The sequence below is a fragment of the Leopardus geoffroyi genome, chromosome B1, assembly GCF_018350155.1.
Source record: "Leopardus geoffroyi isolate Oge1 chromosome B1, O.geoffroyi_Oge1_pat1.0, whole genome shotgun sequence".
NCBI classification, from domain to species: Eukaryota; Metazoa; Chordata; class Mammalia; order Carnivora; family Felidae; genus Leopardus; species Leopardus geoffroyi.
In genome coordinates this window covers 31,356,602-31,368,636 of record NC_059327.1, presented here as the reverse complement: position 1 = coordinate 31,368,636, position 12,035 = coordinate 31,356,602, and the positions used below count along the sequence as shown (strand labels likewise).

General features: G+C 44.7%; 1 long non-coding RNA gene across 1 annotated transcript; it reads left to right on the top strand.

The window, feature by feature from the left end:
* Positions 1–2,716: 2,716 nt before the first annotated feature.
* On the top strand, positions 2,717–11,585 carry LOC123587010. Its single transcript, XR_006707069.1, has 2 exons — positions 2,717–3,524; positions 5,410–11,585. It is a non-coding gene; the product is annotated as an uncharacterized LOC123587010 (long non-coding RNA).
* Positions 11,586–12,035: the final 450 nt, after the last annotated feature.

Sequence of the window (12,035 nt, the reverse complement as noted above, 5' to 3'; positions counted from 1 at the left end):
CAAAAAAAAATATCCTGGGCAATAAAAAATTATTTTAAACAAGCTTTGGAGCCACTTTTTGTCTAAACAGCCTCCTTAATGGCGCCTTTTAATTTGGAGGAGGCCAGCTACATAAACGATGGGTATGACGTAGAATCAGAACTAAAGCACATGAGCGTATTTTAATACTAGGATGTTGTAATGCTGTCTTTTCTATGGTGTAGAATCTCTATTACTCATAAGGAACGTCTCAGGCCTACCTAGAAATAGATGAAATTGCTTTGGGGATTTGTGTGTGTTTGGTATTTTTATGTTTATTAGCTTTAGCTGCATGTGAATTTTTCATGACTTTTAAGTTTTTCTGTTGTTGTTGTTGTTTTTTTCCTAAGAGGAGGCTTTGGAACGAGTTCCAATTTGTGGTACAAATACGGGCTTCTTGTTTTAGGAAGCACCACTTACACTCTGAAGCCTCTAAACTGTGAAGGTAATTGTTTCGGAGTGATTCCAAGCACTCGCACAGCTTTGAAAACCAGACGTGGGTTGTGGGGACAGTTGACAAAGTTCTAAAAAGATGGTGTTTGTTTTCTTTGGATCTTTCCCTCTCACCTGTCCAGCCTTCCCACGGTGGTCCCTGCGATTGGGCAGGCGCTGGCGGTTTTCTCCTCCCGTAGCCATCTTCAGTTGTGAACTCCTGAAGTTCCAGGGCACTCGGCAACAGTGATCGGCTTGTGTGTGTTTGTGCATTTGGGTTTGTTTGTTTCTAAAATGTGAAGCTTTAGGACCAAATTGTTAGGAAGCATCAGGACCCCCAGTTATTGCAAGTAGATTTCTTGGATTTTTGGAACACCTGGCATGACTCTGAAGGATACTATTATATGTTTTATATATAAATTGCTGTTTATGATGTAGACATGACTATTGACTACTTAGAGGACCATTGGTAATCTTAAAACTGGCGATCTCTTCATTAAATCAAGTGCATCAGATTGCCTCGGATAAGAGCAGTGACAATAATAGATTTGCCAGTCTGCAGAAACTATCTAACTCTGTTCTCTTTCACATCAGATTTTGTAAACTGGATGTGTTGTAGTGGAAAATAACCTACAGATTAAACAAAACAATAATAATTTCTGACTATCTTCTTTTCAAGAACATAGCAGGTTATCTTTGAGAAAGATGATATATCCAAAATAGTTTTCTGAATTATTTTATGTTTTCTTTCGAGCGGTTGATGTCTGAATAATTTTGGATATCTTTTTATTATACTTTGTTTCTAGCTTATTCTTAAACCTGGTAACACTTGATTTGCCTTCTATAACCTATTTATTTCAAGTGTTCATATTTGAATTTGTTTGGAAAGTGAATCTGACGGCCCACTGATTTTGAAAAGCCTGCCTAAAACTGGAAAGGCCGATCAAGTTGCAAGAACTAAAGAGTTGGACCGCTGTAATATACAGCTTGTATTACAATCCGTATCATGGGAGGGAAAAGTAAAATTATACAAAAAGTAAGAGCAACTTTTTTATAGGCAACACATTGCCCTCTTTTGAAACTCAGTAGCAATCCTATCAGTAGTGTGGTTGAACTTGGGTATGTTTATGATTTTCTTCAACATCGGACATAAATTTAGTTCTTTTTTCTTAAACTATCTGTGAAATTTTGGACTATGACTTAAAACATGAATACATGATCACAGTAGAACTTATCATAAGATACAGTCATGCAGTATTTATTGACAGCCCTAACATATGGAATACATGTTGATGCTCCCACCCAGATTTATGTCAAACAGAAACAGATTGCGTGATTAGAAAGGAGACTTCAACACGTAACAGTTGACGTTTTAAGAATAATGTTTTAAAAGCTTTACGCCTGTTTACAGTTTGGGGGACGAAAAGGCAGGCTTCATTTTTCTTGATTGATGAAAGCTGGCTAAAAATATTCGTAGATGGAATCACGAGCAAAACTGCACAAACTTGCACATTAAAAAGTGCAACAAGTTACTTTGCAGCAAAAGTATTTACTGTTGTAAAAAGTGAAAACTGAACACTTAGCCAGTGGGATGAATTTTTAAGTGAACCAGTTGTTGAAATTATTGGAATTAACTGAGCCAAAGTGATTATGCATTCTTCATCTATTTAGTTAGCACTTTGTATCATTATATACAGTTTACAATACATGTATAACTTGTAGCTATAAACATTTCGTGCCATTAAAGCTCTCACAAAACTTCTTCTGTCAGCATATCGTTTTATGTCATGTGTGTTGCCTGGGAGTTCAGAGAGGAGGCCTTCTGTGTCCACAGAAGTTTTCCACCACTGAGCTCCTTGAATACTAGGGTGCCGAGTTCACAGGGACGAATGCTCTTCCTGCCCTCCTGAGTTCCCTCCTCTTGGGGGGACCGTCACCACACAGATGAAATTATGTATCAGAGATGTGTATAAGAAGTAGAAGGGGACCAAAGCAATTTAGAACTTTTGTTCTGCCAGAGAGCATCAGGATATTATTCACAGAAGAGGTGATATATTGAAAGATGAGTGAGTGTTCAGTGCAAAAGAGAATCAAGAGCATGCCTATAAAGGAATGGCAGAAACTGACGTGTGAAAATCTATCCTAGGGACACTTGGGTGGCTCAGTCGGTTAAGCGTCCAGCTCTTGGCTTTGGCTCAGGTCATGATCTCACAGTTTCAGGAGTTCAAGCCCCACATCAGACCCTGCATTGACCGTGTGGGGCCTGCTTGGGATTCTCTGTCTCCATCTCTTTCTGCCCCTCCCTTCCTTGCTATCTCTTGCTCAAAATAAATAAAAACAAACTTAAAGAAAATCGATTCTAGAAATAACAGGAAGTTCGTTGTGGCTGGAAAACGGGATGGGTAGAGAGGAAATTCAAAGTATAGTTTAGTGCTGAACCAAACAGATTATATGCTCTTCTGGGAGTTGAACTCATGTGTGTAGTCGATGGGATACCTTGGAAGGGTTAAATGCAGGGAAATGATTGAAGACTGAAGTTTTGGATGGTCATCAAAACGTGAGGAGAGGAGTACCAGAGGCCAGAAGATCAGTTGATTCTCTAGGTAAGGAATAGGGCCTGCCCTGGGTAACCCCCAGGATGGGAAGGGTGGGCCAGGGTGTGTACGAAGATCTGAGAGAAACCTGAAGTCTATGGTGAGAAGATTTAGAGAGGAAGAAGGCATATGTGTCTCCCCTTCCCTACCATTTTTTTGTGTTTTTTTTTTTTTGTTGTTGTTTGTTTTTTGCTCTGAATATCTGTTGGTGCCATTAACTGAGAAAGTGAGGACAGGCGGAGGAATTGGGGGGGGGGGATGGGTAGGGGAGAAAGAGGACTCAGTTTTGAATACATTGAACCTGGTTGGAACTTAACCTAGCACTAGAACTCAGGAGAAAGGTCTGGAATGGAAACGAAATACACTGAGACACACACATATGTGTGTTATGTACTTACCACTTGCAGATTTGACCATGAGGAAAGGAGAAAGCAGTGAAGTCCAACATTTGAAGATTGAGCAGAAGAGAAGCTCAAAAAGGTGACTGATGTAAATAGTAGGGTAGGAGAAGGCCTGCAGAAGGGGAGGAGGGGGCCAATGCTGTCAAGAGTTCATGGTTAAGGAAGTGATGAGAATCTTTTGATTTTGGCAGTTGAGTCACTGCTGGGCCTTCCAAGAGCATTTTCTGTAGGAGCAAAAGAGAGGTCTCAGATGAGATCGCATGGGGTCAGTGAAAGCCTAGCGAGTAAGGAAGTGGTGCTGGCTTTTCTCGGTAAGTCTGGAGATGAAGAAAGGGGAAGATTTCTAAGAGGAGACAAGCTGATAGGATTGTCTCTGCAGGTCAGGTGTAGAGGTGGGAGTAGGTTTGTAGGCTAAGGAAAGAGCACAAAGGGCAATATTAAAGACACGGGGGAGAGAAATACTGGAGCAAGACCCCGAAGGCAGTAAGTGGGATTACATTAAGGACTCAGAGGGGAGATTAACCTTGGAAAGGGGGAGAAGGACTCTTGGAGCCATTGAAAGTTTACAAACCCGAACATCCATGAGAGGAAGTGGAGAGGCAGGTGAGAAAGGGTCAGGAGAGGTCTGTCAGGAGCAAAAGAGTGACAAGTTGGGGAAATCCACGTCTGATGGACTCTGTTCTCTCCATAAAGACAAACGTGGTGTAGATGCTGAGCGGGGGTGGGGCTGTTCTCCATCAGTATCTCCTGATCTGAAAGGAGACCAGAACTGAATCTGGGATTCTTGAACCCCTATAGTTGACCGTGCCATTATTCTCCGGCATAACCAAACGCATCAGTCCCATCGACCCAGACTAGGCCTCCCCCTTTTCAGCCTAGTCGATGCTTTTGAGCTTCAGCGGTCTTAGATTGGACTAAATGATCTCTTGGGACCTTTTAATTCTCTCATTGCTATTAGTAAGTGACAGTTCATTCTAAAAAGCAGGGTTGAGAATGGCCGAATTAGGTGTAGACATGGAATCTTAGAACTGATACTTTATATTTGGTAGTGGAACAAGAATGTGTTTGCTTATTCTAAATATCTCTTTTATGCCTCTTGGTAAATGGACCAAGATAACCACAATTCAGGGGGGAAAACTATGAATTCTAGGTTTAGGTGATGAAGATTCCAAATCACAAGTGTTTAGTCTTCAATAAAGTAGTAAGCCCCATTTGTGACATTTTAACTTCCATGTGTTTTAGCCCTGGAATGATTTATTGTACCTCTGCCTCACAAGGGGTCGAAGTTCAAAGTATTAACCACTTTTTTAGACCAATTATAAAATTTAGTGAAATACTTATTCAGAGTGTAGAGAACAGTTTTTAAAGATTGCCATGTCCTCTGCTTCATTTATTATTTCTTCAGAATGGTAGAAATACAAATACAAAGGTCATGAAATTAGCCCGTGTATGAATTTAAATCAAGGGAAAACAGTTTTCAAAAAGGTTTTATTTCTGCAGCCGAGAAGACAGAGCTTGTCAGAAGTTAATAGATGATAGCCAGTTTTATGAGTAACTGAAAAGAGCATTTGGGTGTGTTTCAGGGGGTTTTGAATAAGTGCTAATGGGTGGTTAAGCTGCTGGTCAATTCTTAGACTTTGAAATGCAAATCTGAAGTTTGCCCAAGTGGAATGGGGTTGGAAACTTAGGGTGAAGGAAGGACTACAAATCATATTGAAATTATTTGGTTAGCACTTAGTAAAAGATATGCCTCTTCTGCAGTTTGTATCATTTTTTGAAATGCTCAGGAAAGGAGAACTGAAAGCTTTATTTCCTCAACCTCTGCGAATCCCCCCCCCCCCCCCCCCCCCCCGCCCCATTGAAGCAATGTCCTGCCTTCTACTTCCCGCTCCCAGGACGAGGACTGAAAAATTGTGGATATATGTAATCAAAGGAAACAAATGATGTTTTCTTTTTTTTTGAAGTGTTCCAAAAGTGAGTCTGCTGCACAGCCAAGGGGTGTCCATCACTGACCCACAAGTATGTGGCAGTGGTGCCCGCAGTTACAATGCAGCCAGGTATGTGCTGGGCTCCAGACCCTTCTGTCTGACTTACCCGTTCCACACGGCCATTTCGAGTTTCCCGTGTCCCGAACTGGTCTTCCCCTCCTTCCTTCCATGCACCCCTCTTCTCGTGTCGTCTGTCTGTGAATAGCACAAGTATCCCTTCAGGTGCCCAAAGCAGACACTTGCCAGCCGCCCACCCTCAACTCGTGCATCCCGTCAGCAGGCCTGTTCATTCCACCTTTGAAACATCTCCCCTCCACCTGCTTCCTCCCACCTTCCGCTGCCTTGATCCCAGCCACCGCCTACCTTTGTTGGGTCACTACGGGAGCTTCCCAGCTGGTCTCTAGGTCTGTACCGCTCTGTACTTTCAGCAGCCACAGTAACTGTTCTAAACTTCGAATCTGATCGTATCACTGTCACTTGAAACCATTAAATGCTTCCCCGTCGTCCTGAGGACAAAGTTCCTAAAGCTGCTGTCAGGCCCTCCCTCATCGGGCCCTGCTCTTCTCCGCCCCCCGCCCCCCTCCCCACGGTTGTCCTCCTCACGGCCTCCCCCACTCATGAACCTGTCTTCACCCTCATCTAGCACACGGCCTCTGTAAGTGCTGTTCGGGCTCTGCCAAGGCTGTCCCTTCCCCCACCCCTCATCGTCCACTTCTCAGGGCTTGGCTCCTGGTTCACTTCCTCTGGGAAACCTTCTTGACAACCATCGCACACACCCCCACACCCAGCTGGCTTAGGTGCCTCTCCTGTAATCGCCCAGAGCATCTGGCATTTGCCCTGAATCCTGAGTCGTTTCCACTTGCCTGTCTTCCACATAGACTGTGAGGTCCCTCTCCCACCCGTCCCAGAACTGACCCACTGCCTGTCATATGATGCCTGCTCACGATATTGAAAATTACGGAATTTTATTTGCAACACACACACACACACACACACACACACACACACACAACCAAACAAACTCGTTTGGGGCTAGTTTTTTTTTTCTTTTTTTTTTTCTTTTAATTTACCTGAAGTGGAATAGCAAGATAGAGCATTTTGAAATAACCCAGGATGTCAGGAAGGATTGCACTCTTAGGTTGTGTAGAATGGCACCAGACTTTTGAAGGTTCATTTTTGAGACAGAAGAGGAAAATGTTTAAGAAGCGCTGAAGGAAAGGGGGCCCCCTGGGTGGCTCAGCTGGTTAAGCGTCTGACTCCGCATTTTGGCTCCCGTCATGATCTCACGGTTGTTGGTTGTGGGATCGAGCCCTGCTTGGGATTCTTTCTCTCTCTCCCTCTGCCCCTCTCTACCCCACCCCCTCAAAAACAAATAGACATTAAAAAAAAGAAACAAAGAAAGAAACACTTAAGGAAAAGAATGGAGTGCTTGGAAACCTGACATCTCTTCAAGTGACACAGATCATACTGATTGGCTCCTTAAGATTCTGGTTAAACCGAGAATCTTCCTTCACCCTAGCTCGGTGTCCCGTGTGTTTTGTACTAGAATTGTCACATACGAAAGCAGCTCTGGGTGGCCATGTGTTTTAATAATGGGATTAGGTGCACTGCAGGTTTTGCATGACATTAAACATGGAACTGACTGATTCATTCTTGCCATGTAACCTTGTTAATGGGGTGGGATTGGATTAAATGGCTTGAAATGAGATGGCTGGACATTAGAGGTGTTTGGACTAAAATTCAGCCTACAGAGAAAGGTGGGGCGAGTTTCCTGCAAGTTATCTCCGCTGCCTGTGAGAAAAACTCCCATCTGTTAAGGATTTTTTGTTTGTTTGTTTCTGCTGAGCATCGGGGTGGCTGTTGGTTAATAGAGTCCCGTAGGTAATTTTATTGCGGAAGGAACCAGGGTTCAGAGGTGTTAAATAATTAGCCCGTATCCCACCATTAATGAATGACCGAGCCAGGATGCCATTTCAAAGAAAAATCACTTTCCAGGGCCCCAGGCTCTCTTTAGATCAAGCATCTGGGATGACTTAGTTTTCTCAAAATAATTCTGAAATCCCAATTTATATCCTGAAAAATCACAGCTTCTAACCAAAACATTAGACTTCTACAAAAATTAATACACTTGAAAGAAACTTGTCAACGGTCGTACCAGCAGATGTGGGAACAGGATGGGATCAGGCACCGGGCAGTGCTGTCCCCACGACACATTTTGTTGACGTTTGGTAGCACCAGCGGCCCTTGTGCAGAGGAGGATTCTGAGCTTCAGGCTCCCCATCTGGGCATCACTAGGTTCAGCATCAGGAGTAAACCCGAAAAAGGAAATTCCTACACAATTTAACCGTTTCTGAAAGCTCATCTCCGTATCACCTGCGCTCTTATAAATGCTATCATGTTCCTGCCAAAGAATCCATGTTTGGGGGGATGTAACTCAGGGTGAGAATAGCACGACAGACCGTCGGTATCACTGGTCTCTCAAACGGTGCTGTGCTTGCTGTATGATTGAATAAACCAGATCGATGTTTGGGGGGAAGGGAGGGGAGGGAGGAGGAGAAGAAGAGGAAGGAAATACGGAAACGCCAAGGGAGTGCTAAGCGCCAGACGGGGGCTTCAGAGCCCTTAACATTCTCTCATTTGAACCTCACAACAATCCATTCGTGGTAGTTGCTCTTTCGGTTTCACAGAAGAGAAAACCTAGGTTCAGTGAATGAACCAGGTCTCTGCCCTGCATTCTTTGTCAAAGAACGGCTCCTGAATCCCTTTGGGTTTTGGTCTATAGCTAGGTGACTTGCCTCCGAGTGAACTGTCCCTCACATAATGCACACTCCCTGGTTACTGGGCCAAGTCTGTTCTTTGGTGGATGTGACCTTTTCCCCCGGGAAAAGAAATCATACGGTATGCCGTGGGTGCCGTCTTTAAGGAACTTTCAATATCAACCGATGCAGTGTTTTCCAAACTGGTTTAATATTTGTTATCTTTGCCATTTAAATGTAAGGAGGATGGGAGTTTTAAAAATTAATCTGTTTCGGGGTCCCTCCGTGGCTCAGTCGGTTAAGCGTCCAACTCTTGGTTTCAGCTCAGGTCATGATCTCATGGTTCGTGAGGTAGAGCCCTGTGTCGTACTCTGTGCCTGTTTGGGAGTATCTCTGTCCCTCTCTCTCTGCTTCTCCTCTCTCTCCCTCTCTCTGTCTTTCTCAAAATAAATTAATTTTGAAAAATATAAAAGCCTCTGAGGACAGGACTTAAAAAAAATTATTCTGTGTAAGAATAAGGGATCCTTAGTCCACAGAGGCACATATGACCCTTCTGTTTCAGGCATTCTTTAAAACCAGTAAACATTCATTGTCTACATGCGACATGCCAGAGACTCTTCTGGAACACCAGATTTATAGCTGTTGTATTAGCTCCGACTGGTAGATTCTGGTATAGTCTCAGTCTGGTGCACATGATGTTGATTACAAGTGACAGAAGCGTTGAGAAGACTGGAGAGCCACCCCCACAGAACTGGTGGTAACCGCTGAGCACAAGGGGCAGTGTTTTTAAGTTCTAGTCCCATGATCTCGTTCGGTAGCCACTGCTGCTGCCATCACAAAAGCCGCTTCTGCCCCATAAGCCACCACACCACTGCTTCCGTCTGAAGGAGAGAAGTGAGTTCCCCTTTCGGTCTACATTATCAGCTCCTGGGCCAAAATCCTCTAAGGATGTGCCCACTGGGGGAGTGTTTGTGTCCAACCCCCAGGAGGGGCTGGGAAACTGAGCGAGTGGTGCGGTGGATGGTCTTTTGCGCGCCTGTCCCCTTCCACCGAGATTCATAAAGCGGTTGATTGTTCCAACATAGAAAGATCAGGTGCAGCGTCCCCACAAGGAAAGACAAAGGTCATCTACAACTGAACAGAACAGACCTCACAGATGTGGAACTTTCCGTCTAGCAGGAAGAGTGAACGGGTAAAGAATTGCACAATTTAAAAAAAAAATTTTTTTTAACATTTATTTTTGAGAGACAGAGCATGAGCGGGGGAGGGGCAGAGAGAGAGAGAAGGAGACACAGAATCTGAAACAGGGTGCGGGCTCTGAGCAAGCTGTCAGCACAGAGCCTGATGTGGGGCTCGAACCCACAAACTGTGAGATCATGACCTGAGCCAAAGTCGGATGCTCAACCGACTGAGCCACCCAGGCGCCCCTGGAATTGCACAAATTATTATGATAAGTGTTGAGAAGTAAAGAACACTTTGAAAACCTGTCACCCAGGGACTTGGACAAATGGGACTTGGAGCAGAGGGGGTAGCCTTAGAACACGCCCTGGATGCCGAGCTGCAGCCACTGGGGGAAATGGCAGAGAAGGACAGTTCTGGGCAGAGGAAGCAACATACGCTATTAAGGTAAAAGAACACGTGTGAGTGACTGGCAGAAGGTCAGTGATGAGACAGGTCAGGCAGAGAGGCGGACAGCAAACAGTAGGCGGGACCTCGGAGGCCAAGCTTCTGACAGTGGCTGTCATTCCAAGAGCTTGGGGAAGAGACGGATTTCAAGCACAGGACCAACAGGCATAGATTTGCATTATTAAAAGACCACCCTTTCAAGCTTAGAGAATGAATCTGAGAAGAACAGGAATGGATGTGGGATGACTGGTTAGGATGAAGAGGTTATCATGGTTTAAAACTAAATTTGTTGTTGTGGAGTGTGGGGAAGAAGTTTAGGAATTTCCTGAGCTTGCACCAATGGGTTAACAAGACTTAGAACAGAAAGTGGCCAAAGGGCGAAAATCGCCCCCAGTGTGCAACGAAGCGTAGATTGGGAAGCCACAGGACCAAAGCCTCCTAGAATAGGTAAACAGGTAAACTGGACCAAAGACCACTGGAGCAGGGTGAAATTGCCCGGAGCTAATTAGCAAAAAAAGTGCCATGTTGATCCTGAGGTAGCATGCTCTGTCTTATCCCCTAGGCAAGTTAAGATAAACGGACACAGCCCCTGGTGCCTGCCGCAAACAGCCATCTGCTCAGTGCCGGATTTTGTGTTGCATTGACCCAAACCCCTAACCCCGAAAATCTTTGAAACCGCTTTTCTCTCACACACGAGTTAATGATCACTGTTTCATTGTCTCTTTCGGCACGTCCATCACGTTTGTAAGTCTTCTGATCCTAATAAATACGAGCAAGGACCCTTACTCAGGGCCCTGGTCTCCTGGACATTAGCCTCTCCCGTATTCAATTCTGCGGCTTCTTTCTCGCTGGACAAGAGAGAATTCCAGACTCAAAGTCTGTGACAGTGGAGATGGGGCAAAAAAAATAGATTTGAGAAATATCCAGGAAGTAAGATCAGTAGGATGATCGGTGAAAAGGTTATTTCGATGCTGCTGCTGGATGATGGCTCCGTGTCCCCAAGGACAACCAGCCCAGTGGTCCCTAAGGATCAAGGGTTCATCAGAGAGCCTAGTACGGGAGTGTCGTCTATCACTGGAACCCCAAGGAAGGAGCTGGACTGCAGATGCAGATTTTGGTCTTAATCAGCACAATGGTAGTCAAAGAAGGCATAGCATGGATGATAGAGTCCAGGGGAGAGAGTGAGGAGAAGAAAGAAGTCTAGGAGGAGTTCCAAGGGCCTGCAGCACCGACAGATTTGGATAGAGGGGAAGCTAAGAGGAGGTTAAAGAGGCAGATTAAGAAACTGGAAGGAAAACCGGGCCATGGGACTGGGGAGAAGAGCGGTTTTATACAGCCGCCACGCCAACTGCTTCAGGATCGGTTTAAAGGAGGGGCTGGACAGCAGTTGCTGGCTTCGTCACTGATGCGAACCACAGACTGGAAGATTGCCGGGGACAGGGCTAGACCAGAGTGCTTTGCCAAGTGAGAAGAGGAAGAAAGAGCCCTTTCTGGAAAATGTGCCACGAAGGACAAGAAAGTGATAGGATGGTAACAGGGGCTAAGGCTTGGGGGAGGATTTTTCTTTTTTTAAGATGGAACAGATTTGAACATATTTAAATACTTACGGAAAGGATCTGGTAGAAAGAGAAGTTGGAGATGAGGACGAGGGATGAAAGGGGGCAGGATTTTGTTCTGTTTTCTTTTTGAAAGAAAGAAAATTTTATGACAAGACAAAGCCCCCTCAAGATTTCTTGCTCATACCTCAGTCTCCAAGACCCATTTTTCTCCTCATTTTGGAGAAAAATGACGAAGGGGAGGTGTGGAGGTGAGGGACCTGATACAGGCAAAGATGAGGGAGAGGGGAGTGCATGTGCCCCAAACAGCTTCATGGACAGGATGCTGTTTATGTCAACTTATGTACATATGCATGTCTATTTTTTAAAAAAGAGAAAAAGAAAGTTTGCCACCAATGGGCTTTGACTTATATATATATTTTTTAATTTTTGTTTTAACATTTTATTTGTTTTTGAGACAGGGAGAGACAGAGCATGAACAGGAGAGGGTCAGAGAGAGGAAGACACAGAATCTGAAACAAGCTCCAGGCTCTGAGCTGTCAGCACAGAGCCCGACGCGGGGCTCGAACTCACGGACCGCGAGATCATGACCTGAGCCGAAGTCAGCTGCTTAACCGACTGAGCCACCCAGGCGCCCCTTGACTTATTATATTGAATGCCTTTA